This window comes from Mirounga angustirostris, unplaced genomic scaffold, assembly GCF_029215605.1.
Source record: "Mirounga angustirostris isolate CCGP_5_RB_7025 unplaced genomic scaffold, mMirAng1.0.hap1 SCAF_1, whole genome shotgun sequence".
Taxonomy (NCBI): domain Eukaryota; kingdom Metazoa; phylum Chordata; class Mammalia; order Carnivora; family Phocidae; genus Mirounga; species Mirounga angustirostris.
Window position 1 is genome coordinate 59,306,330 of NW_026991709.1, and position 16,261 is coordinate 59,322,590.

Sequence of the window (16,261 nt, forward strand, 5' to 3'; positions counted from 1 at the left end):
CCCGATGACCATATTATTCCCGAAACTGTCCTCCCTTCTTGCTGGGATCCTGCATTTTCCTGACTTTCCTTCCACCACTCGGCTCTCTCTTCTGCCTCCTTCACTGGCTTGTCTTCATTTTCCTAAATGTAGATATTCCTCAAGATTCTTTTCTCAGTCTTTGCCTACACCCACCCTGCAAGACCTCAACAATTACTTCTCCATAGAGAACACCCACATGGCTATCTTTAGTTCCCGCTTGTCTGCAGAGGTCCAGATCCACATTATTAATAATCTCTGGTTATTGGTTCATTCACTCATTTGCTTGTTCATTCATTCATTCACCCATTCATTCATTCAGTGTTTGCATAGCATCACTCAGGCACCTGGAAAAGATGAATAAGACAGGGAGGGCCTCTAACTCTGAGAAGCTCACACCTCCATCAAATACAGCACAGACACTTCTAATTCAGAAAGTTTAAAACAGAAATCAATGTCTCTCCCTCGAAATATGTTCCCATTTCCTGCCATGGTCCATTTCCTACCATCTTTACCCAGTTACTTGGTCCTACAATGGAGGAGTCATCTTTAATTCCTCCTTTTCTTTTGCTTCTCATATCCAATCAGCTGCCAAGAGATTAGAGGCTGTGCTTCCTAAAGCAATACCTACTCTCTCTCCCAACACCTATTTATCCCTTTGTCATCTGTGCCAGGACTTTTGTGAGAGCCTCCCAATGGCTTCACTTCTTCCAGGTTCTTTTTATCTTTAGCCCATCCTTTACATCAATACCACATTAATTTTTCTTAAGTACCACTCTAAACATATCATTCCTTTGCTCTTTGCCTACTGGACTAAATTCAAACTTCTCAGTTTGGCATTCAAGGCCCCTACAATATAGACCCAGTCTAATTTCCACTCTTTATAGTCCATTCCACACCGCAGAGAAGTCCCACTCTTTCCCATCCAAATGCCACCTCATTATGAAACATCTCCCCAAGGAAAGTGCCCTAGTTGAGTCCTCAAGCACTTTCTGCACTACTCCCTTTGCATGTCCTATGGACTCTAGTAATTACTTGTGTAATTTGGCTCCCCCCTCTATAAGCTCCTAGGAAGCAGAGATAATTTTTACTTCCTATACCCTATAGTATGCAATGCCTTGCACAGAGATTTGCACTCGGCTGATGTCTGCTGAACCAAAGTTAAAAGGAATCAAGACTCTTGCTTAGAGTCATGGAAACTGAGACTGAATTGGAAAGACCTGAAAGCTCATCGCCTCTCATTTTCCAGATGAGATTAAGGGAACTGACTCGCTCAAGGCCACATCCTTGCTCTTGGCCGAGCAGCAATAACTGATAGAAAAGGTCACAGATCTTTAAATATCTATCAGCGCATGCTCGGCACCAACAGGCCCAGCAGACCATCCACAGTCACCAGACCAGAGACAGTGAGGGGCTCACGGGGTGCACAGCCAGCAAGGATATACTGGGTTCCAAAAGATAAAGAAATTTGTTTCACTGATTCACTTCAATAAACTGAAATAATAAATATCCTTTTATAGATAAATAATGTTAAAAAACGAGGGTGGATTTAAAGAACAAGGAAGCAAACCTTTCTAACACTGTCAGCAGAAACAGTTATGACAGTATTGCAAATGCCACCGGGGTGATAAACAGGGTGAAAAGCAGGATGAAGGAATTTCTCATGCTTTAGAAAAGCAGTGGGTTCAGCTGAAGTTCTTGGTGAAAACATGCCACAGTGATTCTATGGTTAAATTCTGACCTCGTAGAAACAGAGGCCATTGGCAGTCCCGCTACGACACAACCCACGTCCGTGTGTCTTCTCCACCTAGTCTTGCCCAGGATTGATCCTATAAGTTTGTTTAAATTTTCACGGATTTTTCTTTCACTGTATCACCAATTTACTTGCGGGAACACATAGGCGAGTGCTCCCAAGGCTCCCAACTTTCTTCTCTTCTTTTCCTCCCATGATAGAAGTACTCACTGTTTAATCTCCTTTCTATCCTCATCCTCAAACAGAATCCTTTCCTCTTGCCCAAAGATGAAGAGTTCCTTCCCCACCCCCCCACCCCCCAGAAAATATGGTTTACCTAGGTGAGAAAACGAGACTTTTCTAGGGAATCTCGGTAGTGTTTACTTGGCCAGAAAAGCTCAGCTCTTAAATGTGAGCCTCCAGTACTATAGGACTTATCTGCCTCTCCCAGGCGAGTACTTACTGTTACTCACCAGAGGAAAAACTTGTTACTATCAATCAGAGGCTTTTTGGCCAGTGTGGGGGAGCCAAGCTATGCACTGAGACATCCATTCAATAGCAACATCCAAGTAGCCACATAAACAGCAAATGGGGCTCAAGAGCTCTCTATAGTTCTTACTAAACCATCTTACGGCTGGACAGGTTATCAACACTTCACCAGACACGGCTTCCTTCTCTTTTCTCCCCCTGGCAACTCCATTAAAATGATAAAGTATATCACTGACCGATATGTCTAGTACATTGCAATGAAAAATCACCTGGAAGCATACAAATCCATTGTGTAATTAGAGAAGTGTACATTTTAAACATGCCTAACATTTGGTTTAAATTGTGCATTTTATAATTAAATGGAGATATAATCTTTCTGTCCTTTAATCAAACTCCTCCCCACATCCTGCTGCTATAATCTTCCTTTCATTTTTTGGCAAACGGTCATCTCTCCCCCTCTCCTTACTTCCCCACATGCCTCAGCACACACCTAGGGGTCTATTAATCAGAACTACTGCCTAGTGTGTCATGTTTTATTGCTTAAAGGGTGGGTATGCTCTAAAAAAGACTCCTTGAAAATGACTTCATGAGGTTTCATATTTATTCTATTGCAATGACTCCCATATTCAATGTACACAGTTTTTAAGTCAAAAGATAATTCTGAGAGGCTGCTGGGTCTACACATTTTTCCCAGAGTCTGGAAATCCAGCTGTTCTCTCTGCCTCTTACATCATCACTGTAATAAAGAATCTGCTCTTGGATCCCAGCTGGCAACGTTCTTGATGGTGTCAGAGGCAGAGGAGACGGTGGGTCATTTCCATCCCAGTCTGTTTTATTGTTGACGTCTCTGCAGCTCTGTCTTGGAAGCCCTCAGAGAGCAGAGCTGTTATGTAACATACTGCCACACATCACAAGGAATTTTCTGTGGAGGTCTCACTTCAGTGTGGCTCTTCCCATTCTTTGGAAATCACACCAGATCATCCTAAAATGAGAGATGGGGCCTTCATGATGAAAGCTCACAAAAAAGGTAATAGTAACAATAATAGCTACCAGTTGTTACATGTCTACATTTTGTCAGGGACTGCATGGGGGAATTTTTACATGTAAATACATTCTCACTGAATCCTCACAGCAATGTTGTGTTGGAGGTATAAGCATGCCCATTTTACAGATGAGGAAAAGTGAGACTAAGAGAGCTCAATTATCCATTCTGTGGATAGTGAGGTCAGAATTCAAGGTCAGATCTGAGCCAGATCTCTCTTACTTTAAGTCAAGGGTGGGGGGCAGGGGTGTTTTGTTTTTTGTTGTTGTTTTCTTCTTACTATACAACAACTGTTCCAACACAGCATGACACATTTCTAGTTCCCACTGTGACCTCAGCACAAGAAAGACGCTTATGCTATTTCCATGATAATTCAGACTGGCAGCACAGACCTCAGGTGAAGGAACTCTTTCAGAATCAATAAGTAGAATTCCTTCCTAACTCCTTTCTATTTGAAGATGAGAACATCTTTTAACGGTCTTCTCAGATTCTAATGAACAAATGAATCATGCAGGATTTCTGATTCAGCATGTCTGGGATTGAGTCTGTGATTCTGCATTTCTAGAAAGCTCCCAGGTGATACTGATGACACTGGGTTGGGTACCACAGGTCTTATGTCTGACACTCGCCGTCCTACTGTTTTTGAAGGAGCAGTTCAAGCTGAATAACTTGGCTAACAGCTCACACGGCACGACTGGCTTCTGATTCTGGGCCAGTTTGTCAGGTCATCAGGCATTAGACAGAATTCAAGAAGTTTCTGGCATAGAGCACATCATGGGGAAAAAAAAAATTGTTCCTGGATCCCCCAGGGCTCTACTACCCCCCATTGGAAATTAAAATGGTAATGTCTCTAACATGTAAAGTTCCTATTTTTTACATTATTGTTATTTTTAACAATAATTATCTGGTAATAATTCAAATAACACCTTTCCTCTGAGAGATTCAATGAGCTTTACTAACCTTAATTGTCTAACAGAAATTCCCAGGTGTAGCTAAAGCTGTTTCAAAGATCACAGTAAATTTAAAATTGTTCCACTTTCCTCCTTTCTTTGCCCCACATGTAGTGATGAATTAGTGGTGAAGGTTTACTAATTGGCAAAGACCCACTGTCTCATAATCTGAGGCATCAGAAATTTGGTAAAGGTAGGGTAACTCTAAGACATAATCAGCAGAGAAGTGGTGGTAGGGCACAAAATACTGGTGAGAGAAAAAAGGAGGGAGAGTTAAGGGGAATAGGAGGATGAAAAGAGAAAGTGAAATGATAGAACTAGCTGGATGACCTTGGATGAGTCATTTAACCTCTAGGTGGCTCAGCTTTTCCATCTGTAAGAAAATGTGGATTTTATGATGTTTAAGGGAACTTAAACCTCTAATAGTCCCTGAGAAGAAAGATGTGGCAATTAAGTAGCTCATCAACCTGTTAAACCATTACACCTGTAAAGAAATCTATTTGACTTAACTTATTAACTAATTACCTGAAATGAATTCCCAAGTTACATCACTAACCCACAGCCCCTCACCCCCCCACCTCTCTGGAAAGTGGTGAGAAAAACCACTTAATGAAGAAGGCACCAAAGGTTTCATGGCCAGACAAACTAATCATCAACCCCATCTTCAGCTTTCCAATGCTATAAGAAATGTTTTACTTTAAAATATTTTAGCTCCTTTAAAAAAACACTTTAGCTCTTTGATTAACCACTAGTTAATACCCATGTCCAGAAGAAATACCTCTGATGGCTTGAAGACCCCTGGGATGGCCCTGCCAATAGAAGGTCCTGCTGTTTGTCACATTAAATCTATGTTAATTTTCTCCATAGAGACCTCTGGATTCCTCTTTGACAATTCACAAACTCTGTTAATAACACCTGCATGTCCCAGGAGACTTAGAGCTATCAGGTACAGTTGATTCTTGTTTTTAAAATAAGAGATCTTTGGGATCAGGTGAGAGATATCTATCTCAATACATACATACATGTCATATACACATATGCAGACACACATACACTGATGGTAATCATTTTTCTGGCTTTAATGAGTAACTGGTGATGGGAACTCCTTCTCTAAGTCACTTGACACTGGAATCTTCCCGATCAGAAAGCCTGCCACAGGTCCTGGTTATAAGGTCATTTTAAACTATGTAATGAGGATTCCAACATGGACATGATTTATGGTGCAGCACGTTATTTGTGTTATTTCAGAGTTATCTATACCTTGTTTCTTGCACTGAGGACGTTTTCTGGACTAGTCATTATAGTTTGTGGCTAAATGGAGAAACAGGTACCAAGAAATTTCAAAATGACATTACCCTAGAGAACACACCATCACTGTCTCCAAAGTGAACATCACTCCCCTTTTCCTGCTTCTATCACTTCCACAGAACCATTAACTAAATGCTGACTGTGTGGCAGGTACTGTGCTTGGCACTTTCCATACATTATTTAACTTTCTTTTTTTTCCTAAGATTTTATTTATTTATTTGAGAGAGAGAGAGACAGAGATAGCAATAGAGACAGCGAGAGAGAGCACAAGTGAGGAGGAGAGGGAGAAGCAGGCTCTCCGCTGAGCAAGGAGCCCAATGCGGGACTCGATTCCAGGACCCTGAGACCATGACCTGAGCCGAAGGCAGACGCTTAACTGACTGAGACACCCAGGTGCCCTGTTTAACTTTATTTCTTATAATCACTCTTTAAGGGTAGGAATTCTATTCTGATTTTATAGATGAGGAAACTGACATTTAGGAAAGTAGAAATATCTACGCTAGATCATAAAGCCAGAGGGTAGCAAAGCAGGGCTTTAAGGCCAGGTTTTAACCACAGTGCTCTACGTCTTAATCTACAGCTGGCTTGTGCTCTCCTGCCTGCATCCCAGTCTTGTTCACTGAGGTCCTTGCCAGAGGTTTGTATTATACTCTCCATCATGGTCCTCTGCTGCCTTCTTGAACCTGTTTTTAACTTTCTCCAAAATCTTCTACATTTGACTTATGTTTTCCCTCTCTACTTTGATCGATACTTCAGTACAAAACTCATTACCATTTTCTCCATGAGCTTTACCATCATCTTCTCCAGCTACTTTATCCCTCATCTTCATTCCAATGTACTCTTGCCACTTCACATTTGACATCAAGTATTCCAATCCCAGCTTGAGAACTCCCCTTTCTCAATGCCTAAGGAATCTCCTCTTTTCTCCTGGCCCATTAGTCAGCTCCTGCTAGCTTCACTGGATGTCTTTGTCCAGCCTGACCTTACTCTATGATCAATCATTTCAATGCTGTTCTCAATAACCCTCCAGATTTCCTTGCTCCCTGACCTTCTGTATACAAGGTCTTTTCTCATGTTCCTCAACCATGAATTCATATCACCACATCATTCTCTCCTGCTCTCAGTACAAAATGTGACACATGCATGTCATCTCGACCCTCACTCCTGCTCAGGGTTGCTTCTAAATACAAGCCTACAGTAGTTTTTCTTATTATGTCCTACTTTACCAAGGCTGTTCTCCATTCTCTTTTTCAGTTTATGACTTTGCCTCCTACATTGGTAAGACGGTCTAGACTATCCAGTGTAGTAAGCTTATTGGCTCTCATCTCCTTGCCCAATATCTCTGAGTTTTCATCATTTTGTTTCCTCAGAATATATCTATACCTCTTCCCACATTCTCTTCCTATCTTGGAGGTTATCCTCTTTACTTCTGATCTTTCTCCTTCCCTTTGGTTTCATCAGTGATATCTTCTTCTCTGTAGTCGATGACATACCCATTCAAAATAGTACCAGATTAATCATCACAATATAGCATTTTGCCCCACCTTCAACTCCTGCCCTTCAAAATATTTCCAGGTGGTATATCTCAAAATGAGTTTTATAGAACACTAGAACTTCAAGATGCACCTCAAAGAAAGTTCCTTGTTTAAAGAAATATAGGAAACACTGCATGCAATATGTTTCTCTTGCAAACTTATAATGCACATGAGGATGTTAAAGGTGCTGAAGACCCCAGCACTGCCCATACTTATTAGATTATAGACCATCCCCCAGCATTTTTTAATGGAACACTTATCAACCTCACAATATACTTAGAGAAAGATGCTTTAATGGATTTCCCTGGTTCCAAATACTTGAGCCTGGGTATGTAAGTTCACTGAATCTATATCAAATAAGCCCTCTCAGATTTCCTTTCTGTCAATACTCCATTTGGTCTAACCCAGTTAACATTCAGGGTGTCAAAAAGACTGAGCACATTTGTATTTCTGAGCCCCTGAACATAGTATTTTGGCTCTGTAGAGTGCCTTTATCACCTTTTCCTCATCTAGGCATTTCCCCTTCTTCAAGACACATACAAAATGATGTATTCCTTATGAAACTTTTCCTTGTGAGAACCATCTCGGCCCATATTGAGCTCTGCCACACACTGAGCACTAAAATAAATGGATAGAGTTTAATGCCTGTTTTCTGTGTCATTGGGGAGAATGTCTATTCTGTAGGTCATGGATCTTGTTTTACACATTATAGAAACTCCAGCACACCAGGCAATCCCTAGGGCGCACTATGGAGTTATAACCATATTAAAGGTTACCACATGGGCTATGGTGAGCGCTGTGAATTGTGTAAGACTGTTCAATCACAGACCTGTACCTCTGAAACAAATAATACATTATATGTTAAAAAAAAAAAAGAAGATAGTAGGAAGGGAAAGATGAAGGGGGGGGACATCGGAGGGGGAGGCGAACCATGAGAGACTATGGACTCTGAGAAACAAACTGAGGATTCTAGAGGGGAGGGGGTGGGGGGATGGGTTAGCCTGGTGATGGGTATTGAGGAGGGTGGAGCACTGGGTGTTGTACGCAAACAATGAATCATGGAACACTACATCAGAGGCTAATGATGTAATGTATGATAATTAACATAACATAATTCAAAAAAAAAAGGTTACCACAGGTAGATATGGATGACATTGGGGCATGATAGATCGGAATTTGATTTCTGTAGCGATTGGGACAGTTTACTGTGCTAAAGACCCAGATGGAATGTACCATCACCTTGTTGGGGAAGAAATACCACCTACCATCACTGTCATCACCTCTTCAAATGATAACACCCATGCTTGGAGGAGATGAAGACTAGATCTAGATGAGGAAAGGCAGCTCTGTCCCTAGGTGAAAATAGGAATTTGCATTAGTTGACACCCAATGCGGAGAAGGGTAAAATCATCTAAGAATATCAAAGGACCCATGAAAGGGACCACTGGGTTGCCTCTCTACCAATGATGAGATCACCACTCATGATCATTAAACCATGGCAACCTGATGAAAAAGAGAAGGTTGTTCTACCCAGGGAAGTCAGGCAGTCTTGTGCGAGGATCCAGTGCTTACAATGTGGCTGGTGTACAGAGCATGTAGCAACCACCTGCAGACTATCACAAGACTGGATGTGCTCCTCCTTCCACTCATATCCAACTCTCCCGCTCTGGGTCAGTGTAGAGACACATTACATAGGAGGAGTCAAGGCAGACTGGCTACCAGAAGCACAACATGCAACCCCCCGAAAACAATGAATTCCATCTTTCCCATAAACTTCTTTCACTGCTACAGCCCATAAGAGCACACAGCAACTGTCCGTCTCAGGCAAGTGTGCCGTAACCAGATATTAAAGGGCTTTGAGTTTTTCAGATTAGGTGTTATCTGAAGTTGGGTCTGAACAGGTTCTCTAATAGTGAGTTCATAAGGAGGCTAGGACTAGAAATTTCGTCTCTTGATGCTTAGGGAGTTTTATTATGTGAGAGAAGACAGTATGGCTTTCTTCCCTAAAACCGCAGCAACAAATGATTTTCATCTTTTAGCAAAAGAGAAAGTGCATTTAATTAAAGTACAGTCTGTGAAGTCTCTTGCTACCTTCCTGGATAAAAAGTGTTTTACAAACAAAAGATTTAGTTAAAAACTATTTATAAATGGGAATGTTTACTTCTGTTTACTTTACAATAGGTAGAGACTGTATTATGTAATGTGTGAAAATAGTAGGATAATGGTAAAAGTTCTGTAACAGAAAATTCTGTGTTGGTCCTTAAGTTAAAATTCCTAAGAATGTAGTAGAGTATTCATTAGTAGTAGTAATCAATAAGGAAATATTTTTAAAACTGGAATTTTTATTGTGGGAGTTTATTGGGTCAGTGAAGCTAAATGGCTTCGATATTTTCTGTCATGCTCCTGTTTAGAGTTGTCTTTCTGGACAATTTACACATTTGAGAGTGAAAATGAATGGTGGCCTGCCTTTTGGACGTGTGATAGGCCACTGGGGCAAGGTGGCTGTTTTCTGAGAGCCGTGGGCTGTTTCTGTGGTAAAATATCTTAGTTTCTTCTTTCTGTAGTAAGAATAGGTGTGTACTTTAATGTTCTGGGTGAAACCTGAGATCCCTGCATCTCTCCCCAGGATGTCCCCTATGGCAGAGGCAGGGGGATACGACTGGCAATGCATTACATTGATTTTGACACCTTAAAGGTTATGCGGTACTTTCATACTTTCATGGACACTCTCTAAAAATGAGTTCCCGCCATCATGAGTCACATAGGTGAGAAGATTGAGGTGGGGGAGAAAGATTTAAGTGGTCCAGATAATGAGCGGTAAAGCTTAATCTAAAACCAAGGTTTTCAGAAGAAAATTCCTCCTCCTCCCGCCTTTTTTTTTTTTTTTCCTAAAAATACCATGGCTGCCAAAGAGCTTTGTGGCAAATCCGAGGAGCAGAGAACTAGGTGGAGAATCAGAAGATCTGCCTCGTCTTCTGGATCTGATAAGAACCAGCCAGCCATGTGACCATGGTCAAGTCAACTTTTCTGACCCTTATAAAATCAAGAGTAAGGAATCAATGAGTGGCATTAATTACCTTCCAGATGTAAAACCTCTCACCTGTAAAATAGTATTGATTAAAAATGTGTGCTTTGCCTATCTTATAAAGTTGTGAGGCTAAAGTAAGCTGAGCACGTGGAAGTACTTTGCATTCTGTGAAGTACTGAATTATTATAGTCTCAAAGAATGAGTACTGGAGGAATTAGGAATGGGTCCCCTGCATGTGTGGGAGCTGACAGCCCAGTCCATTTCCATTCAGGTTTTGGGAAAAGCTGTAATAAATCAGTCTAATCCCACTCTGTCCCCTGCTCTCCCAGCCTGCTGCAGAGTATCAGTCGAACAAAGTTACTTGAGTGGGTGAGCCAAACCTCCAAGTTCCAGCCTTTCTGAATAGAAGCTTCGGAGGTTTCTGAGCCACAGTGCAGAGAAATCCCTGTTCCTCCAGGTGTGTCTGAAACACTGGGGAGACCCTGGGGACAGTATGTCCAGGGAGCTGGGGAGGAAGGTCAGACAGCACTGCTCCCAAGGCCCGGTTTTCTCTTGCACGCCTCTCCAGCCCACATGATTTTACCTGGCAGCCCCAGGAGCCAGAAAAGACCCAGAAGAAGCAGGAGCCTCCTCTCCTGATAACCTAAGTGCTGCTCTGATTGAAAGGCAGAGGGTATCAGCAGAATGGCTGTACCGAGTCGGCATTGATTTCTCCAGCCTTTGTCTGCGTCTGGTTTCTGTCTCGTTTGGAGGTGGTTACTGTTACTACAAGCAGCATGAATCATGTCTCTGTTAAAAAACAGAGCTTCAATTGTCTTACATAACCCCTGGTAACTGAACGTCTAATAATAGCAAGCCATTTACAGGTAGGGAGTCTGTCTTCCTCCCAGACACACACACACACACACACACACACACACACTCACACACTCTACTCCCAGTGTCTCTCAGTAAAGTGAGACAGACAGGGAGGAGGCAGAGGGAGAAAGGGGACAGGACAATTGATTTTTTTTTAATTTTAAAATACATGGAGTAATCATGCATCACAGGGCTTGACGACTGGTATGTTTAACTGAGCTAGTTTAATAAACTGAAGGAAACAAGCATTCTTCTTCAAAGAATTTGAAATAGCAAGAAGCCCTACACACACTAGACAGACACCTTCTCTACCGCTCTACAACTGTATAAAAACCCCAAACCCCAAAGATGAAGGCAGGGTCTAAGGGGTAGGAGGTGGGTCAGAAGTTACACTGGATTGGCTACTAGCTAGCACCAGCTAGGTTTAATTTTCAAAGGACTTTTTCTCCTATCCTTTTTGCTTGACCAGAGAGAGAGAGTCCAAAGGTTCTTGGCTACAGTCATTGCATAAAATTCCAGAGAGTGAAAAGCAACTGAAAACATGGCTGCAGTGTCCCCATTATGCAAGTGACACTGTGTCAGGCACTGTAACCTGAGCCCCTTGCTTTGGGAGAGAACCCTGCATGGGAAGACTTGTATTTTTCCAGAGCATAATCTCTGCCTTGTAAGACACGATGAGGTCTTTTCATACACGATCCCCACTCAGCCACCCGTTAAGGTGATTACCAAAAAGCAAATAATAGGACAGGCTGAAAAAAGGACTCGAAAATTAGAAAGATGAGTTTTCCTTTAAACCTCCCATGTGAGAAAAAAAAAAAATTAGGCTCCAGACAGCAAGTGAAAAAGTGCATGAGGGAAAAATTATATAAATTTGCCACATGCATGTTTTCAGTTCCTCACTGCTTCATCATGGCCAACCTAAGAACAATCACTGAAGGCATTATTTTTTGCATGTGCGGTCCCAGGAGTCCTGTAACTCTAGATATCGTGTAAATTGGACCAGGGGAGGACTTTATGGAAAATTACAGATGGAGGCTACATCCTGCCACTCAGGCCAGGAGTACAGAAGGAAAACTTTCTTCTCTGTTTTGATTGTTTGATAACATGAAACGGTGGACGAGGCTCGTTCAAACCAAAGAACATCCTTGGAAACACCCACTTTGAAGACCAGGGCCTGGTCTCTTCTGCTGCTCAGTTGTTCAGCGATACAAAGAAGGCATTTGGATATGGTTATATGTCAAAATGGTGTGTGTTCCCTCCAAATAGGATTTACTCTGCCTATTTTCCTTTTAGAATATTTTGTAAGTCCATAAGCAAAAGAGTTTTTAATAGAAGAAAGAAGAGAAAGAAGAAAAAAGAAGAAAAGAGCAAGGAAGAAGAAGGAAAATTACTAATGTTTCCTTATCCCCACTTGCAAACCTGGCTGGATTGCATAATAAAACCTCCACTGCTGTTTTCTGATGGTCTTCGCTCTGTGCCATATGGATGTGGCTTCTGGAGGAAATGAGTTCTAGGTTTTTCACACAAATATACAAATGCAGAACAGGAGAGATCTTCACCACTAAATCACCCCACATAACAACAGGACCACAGTGGTGGGAGGTGGCTGATGGGGATAGAATCTTCTGCATATTTCATTCACAACTGACCGAAGTCAATTGATCTTAAGAGCTGGTACAACGGCTGACTAAATGTTTTAATAAAAACAGCCACGAGACACCACTGCTTTCTTCGTAAAAGTCTTCCCCGTCTAACTACTGTGAATATATTGCTGAAAGATTCCTGCTTCTGGAAGAGCCGGGGGTTTGCCTCTTCTCCTCCTGGCCTCACAAACTAGCCTCTCCTATGCGTTTGTGAGGTAATTACACATACCTGAAGTTTCAGGGCACTACATCAGCCAGTGGTGTGTTTGGCACCTAAGCAAGGACCCGGTGTGCCAGACACATTTAACATGTACAAGTGGATTATTATATTATTTGCATTGCAATAATACGAGTATTTTTGGATTGTTGCTGACAACTAGATCATAATAACCATATGTGGTGCAATAAACCACATGACATTGTATCAGAAGCTTAGAGTTCATCTCTTCAAATGACCTAGAGGTTTTTTTTTTTTTGGAAAAAGAGAAATGGTGGATGCTCCCCCCCCCCCCCGCATGAAGCATTTATTGAATGCCTATTGTCAGCGATGCACTCTTTATTCACAGAAGGGAGCTGGGCTATGCCAGGCTCTCACCATGTTCTTTCTCTTCTAACACTGAATGAAATATCAGTAAAACCAAGTACAGCTTTTTTCTTGAACCTGATAGGCAATCAGTACATAGTGACTGACCATGTGGCTGTTGGTAGATGCTGGTGATACCGATGGCAGTGGGGATGGTGTCCTTATAAAGGCACAGCAGTTTAAGAACATCTCAGGGACAATTTGGAGGGAGTAAATGAGCAGGTCTGGTCTGCTTTATGTATTCCAACCAATGTCTGGAACTCCAGAAACTTTTTAAAATAACATGATCACGCCATGTTTATAGGAGTGCTAAGATTCTTATGAAAAAGAGGCATAGATGTTTATCTAGTGAGCTTCTCCTGATTTGTAGAATACTCAGAATACTTCTGAGAACCCGTCTTAATTTTTAGAATCATTTATAAGAATCCAAGAGTTTATTATTATAAAGTCAACTTCAGTCCAAAGCAATTATTCGAGATGCTCGTTGACAATTAAGAGACACAAAGCAACATTGGTGGGATAAGGCAAAGTTAGAGTTCTCTAAACCGGTTTCAGAGAAACTGAAGAAATGGCAGAGTGGCTCGGCTGGAAGGCATCTGACTATAAATTAGAGGACCTGGGTCCCCAGCCATGTTTGTCAACTGCTGCGTGATCTTAGAAGTCATAACCATCTCTTGAGCCTCACCTCACCTTCCTCACTTGTAAAATGGGAGTGTTGGATAAAAGGGTCTTTAAGTTTCTTTCCAGTTTAACATTTGCTGATTTTATTTTATTTTTATATTTTTTTAAGATTTTATTTATTTATTTGACAGAGAGAGAGCGAGCGAGAGCAGGAACACAAGCAGGGGGAGTGGGAGAGGGAGAAGCAGGCTTCCCGCCTAGCAGAGAGCCCAATGCGGGGCTCGATCCCAGGACCCTGGGATCATGACCTGAGCCGAAGGCAGGTGCTTAACAACTGAGCCACCCAGGCGCCCCATCATTTGCTGATTTTAAAGTAAGGCAAGATGACAGAGTCATTCCTCCTTCCTCTCATTTTGGTAAGCACATTGCTTTCTCCTGATCTGTGTCTGTGTGGTTTGGTTTAGGTTTAGGTTTCTGGGTTCTGGATGTCACAGAGTAAATAATCATGTCATTTTTTTTTTTCTTTGTATATGTGGGAAAATCAAAGGGGAATGAGTCTCCCTTTCTTTCTATGTCAATGTCTCTTCTCAATCAGATTTACACGCTGAATAAAAACGATCGTCCTGTCTGTGAGGAAGGTTCTTCCTCATCCTCATCACAGGCCCTCACTCATGCTTATGCAAGCTTATCTGGGTTATTTCTATATTTACATCTTGGCTATTTTTTTCTCTTTCAACTTGTTGAAATCCCTGGTAAGCATAAAGCTGAAAAACAAAAACAAACAAATAAAACAAAACAGCTCTGTTTGAATAATTTACTTCAGTTAAAGCAATGTAAGAAAACACTGTAACACTCAGGGAAAAAGAAAAGCTTTTTAAAATACTCCTGTATCTTAGAAAAGACCAAATAAAATGTTACATCAATGATAGTTTCATCTGTTGTTACTGTTTTTCATTTTCAAAGCGAATGTACATATTGGGTTTATAGTCTGTGTACAGACGTGGCTATTTCTCCCAATATTCCTCAGGCCACCACATCCTGGAAGCCAAGGAAGCCCAGAGCTTGCTGAGCTAGCTTTACGTAGACAGAGGAGCCCCACAGAAAACCCGATACCTGGAGCTTGTATCATGTCCTGACTAGGCACTGCCGTTACTCATGACTCGCTCTTTTCCATCACTCTCCTGTTGCTCTGCTGGTTTAATTCCCGTCACCTAGAATACCCTCTGTTTGCCTGCCTTTCCTGCCCACGATTCCTCCTATCTTTCGAGACCCACCTAGCTCACACCCCATTTCCAAGAAGCAACTTGGGTTGACCCAACTTGTGACCCAGGGATAATTTTCATGGCTGGCAAGTGACAACTAGCCCACGTGACAACTGGAGTTACTGAGAACACCTATCTAGGAAGTGCCCAGAGAACACCAGAGAAAAAAACTGTTAAGAGTTGCAGGGTCCTCATAAAAGGAAAAAAGGCTTTAGGAACAAGCCCAATATAGGAGCTGTGGTACATAAGAGGAAAGCTGTAGCCTTGTAAATAAAAGTTGTGGCCTTGTAAAGGAAAGTTGTAGCCCTGTAAAGAAGGGATTGTTTTCGAATGGCCTGACACTTCTTTTCACTTTTCTCTTCTTCTTCTTCTTTTTTTTAATAAAGGAAAAGAAATACTCTTTCTTAAAATGAGTTGAGACATTGCATATAGCAACATATAGTGTCACAAAGTTTGACTGTACTAATTATGAAGCTCAAATGTCAAGATTTTAATAGGGAGAATATGGGGGCACAGTGAAAATAGGCAGACAGAGGTATGTGTATAGAATCTGAACTTCATCTACCCCAAGTCCCCTCGGTCCGATGGCCACACCATGAATTATGATAAACTCTGACAGTGCCTAGCTGGGCTTAAGTGATGGGCCATGATATATTCTGATAGTAAAAGATAGAATGAAGCTCAGAAATGCTGGATGCTGTTATATATGTATATGATTTTATTTATGTGTATATTTTTATATCTATATATACAAACATATATATTTGTATGATGTTTGGCAACCTCACTCATGGTATTCCTGTGAAGTAGGCATGTGGTAAACATAATTAGCCCATTAAACAGATGGTAGGGCTCTGGCATATCTCACCATATTCTAAAATGGTGGAGCTGTGAGCAGGAACTGAAGAGAGAGTGCAGTTTGATGCACGGTTCACTGCAAATCTCTGTGAATTGCTACTTTCCTAAAGACAATCTGGGTAGGCTGTGTTTGGCTGAGAACTGGGGATGGTTTGGGAAGCTTTAAAAATATACAAGGGGACAACTTTTCACATTCATTCAGATATAGTATCTTCATTTTTACTTACTAGGGACATTTTTTGAAAAACAGCTTTTTATCTTAACTCATCTGTGTTCCAAGCAAACTCCCAAATTGCTGAGCAGATTAAAAAAAAAAAAACAAAAAAAAAAACCC

The 16,261-nt window shown here is 41.5% G+C and overlaps 1 protein-coding gene across 10 annotated transcripts in view; it reads right to left on the reverse strand.

The window, feature by feature from the left end:
• ZBTB20 (zinc finger and BTB domain containing 20) overlaps window positions 1-16,261 on the reverse strand; it is a 307,719-nt gene that overhangs the window by 74,450 nt on the left and 217,008 nt on the right. For 2 of the 10 annotated variants that reach the window (XM_064593295.1, XM_054504217.2), the window contains exon 3: window positions 8,340-8,426. The exons of the other annotated variants lie outside the window; for them this stretch is intronic. The gene's annotated coding sequence lies outside the window, so the exon portion shown is untranslated. The remainder of the gene's footprint in view (window positions 1-8,339; window positions 8,427-16,261) is intronic. 10 annotated transcript variants of the gene reach the window in all.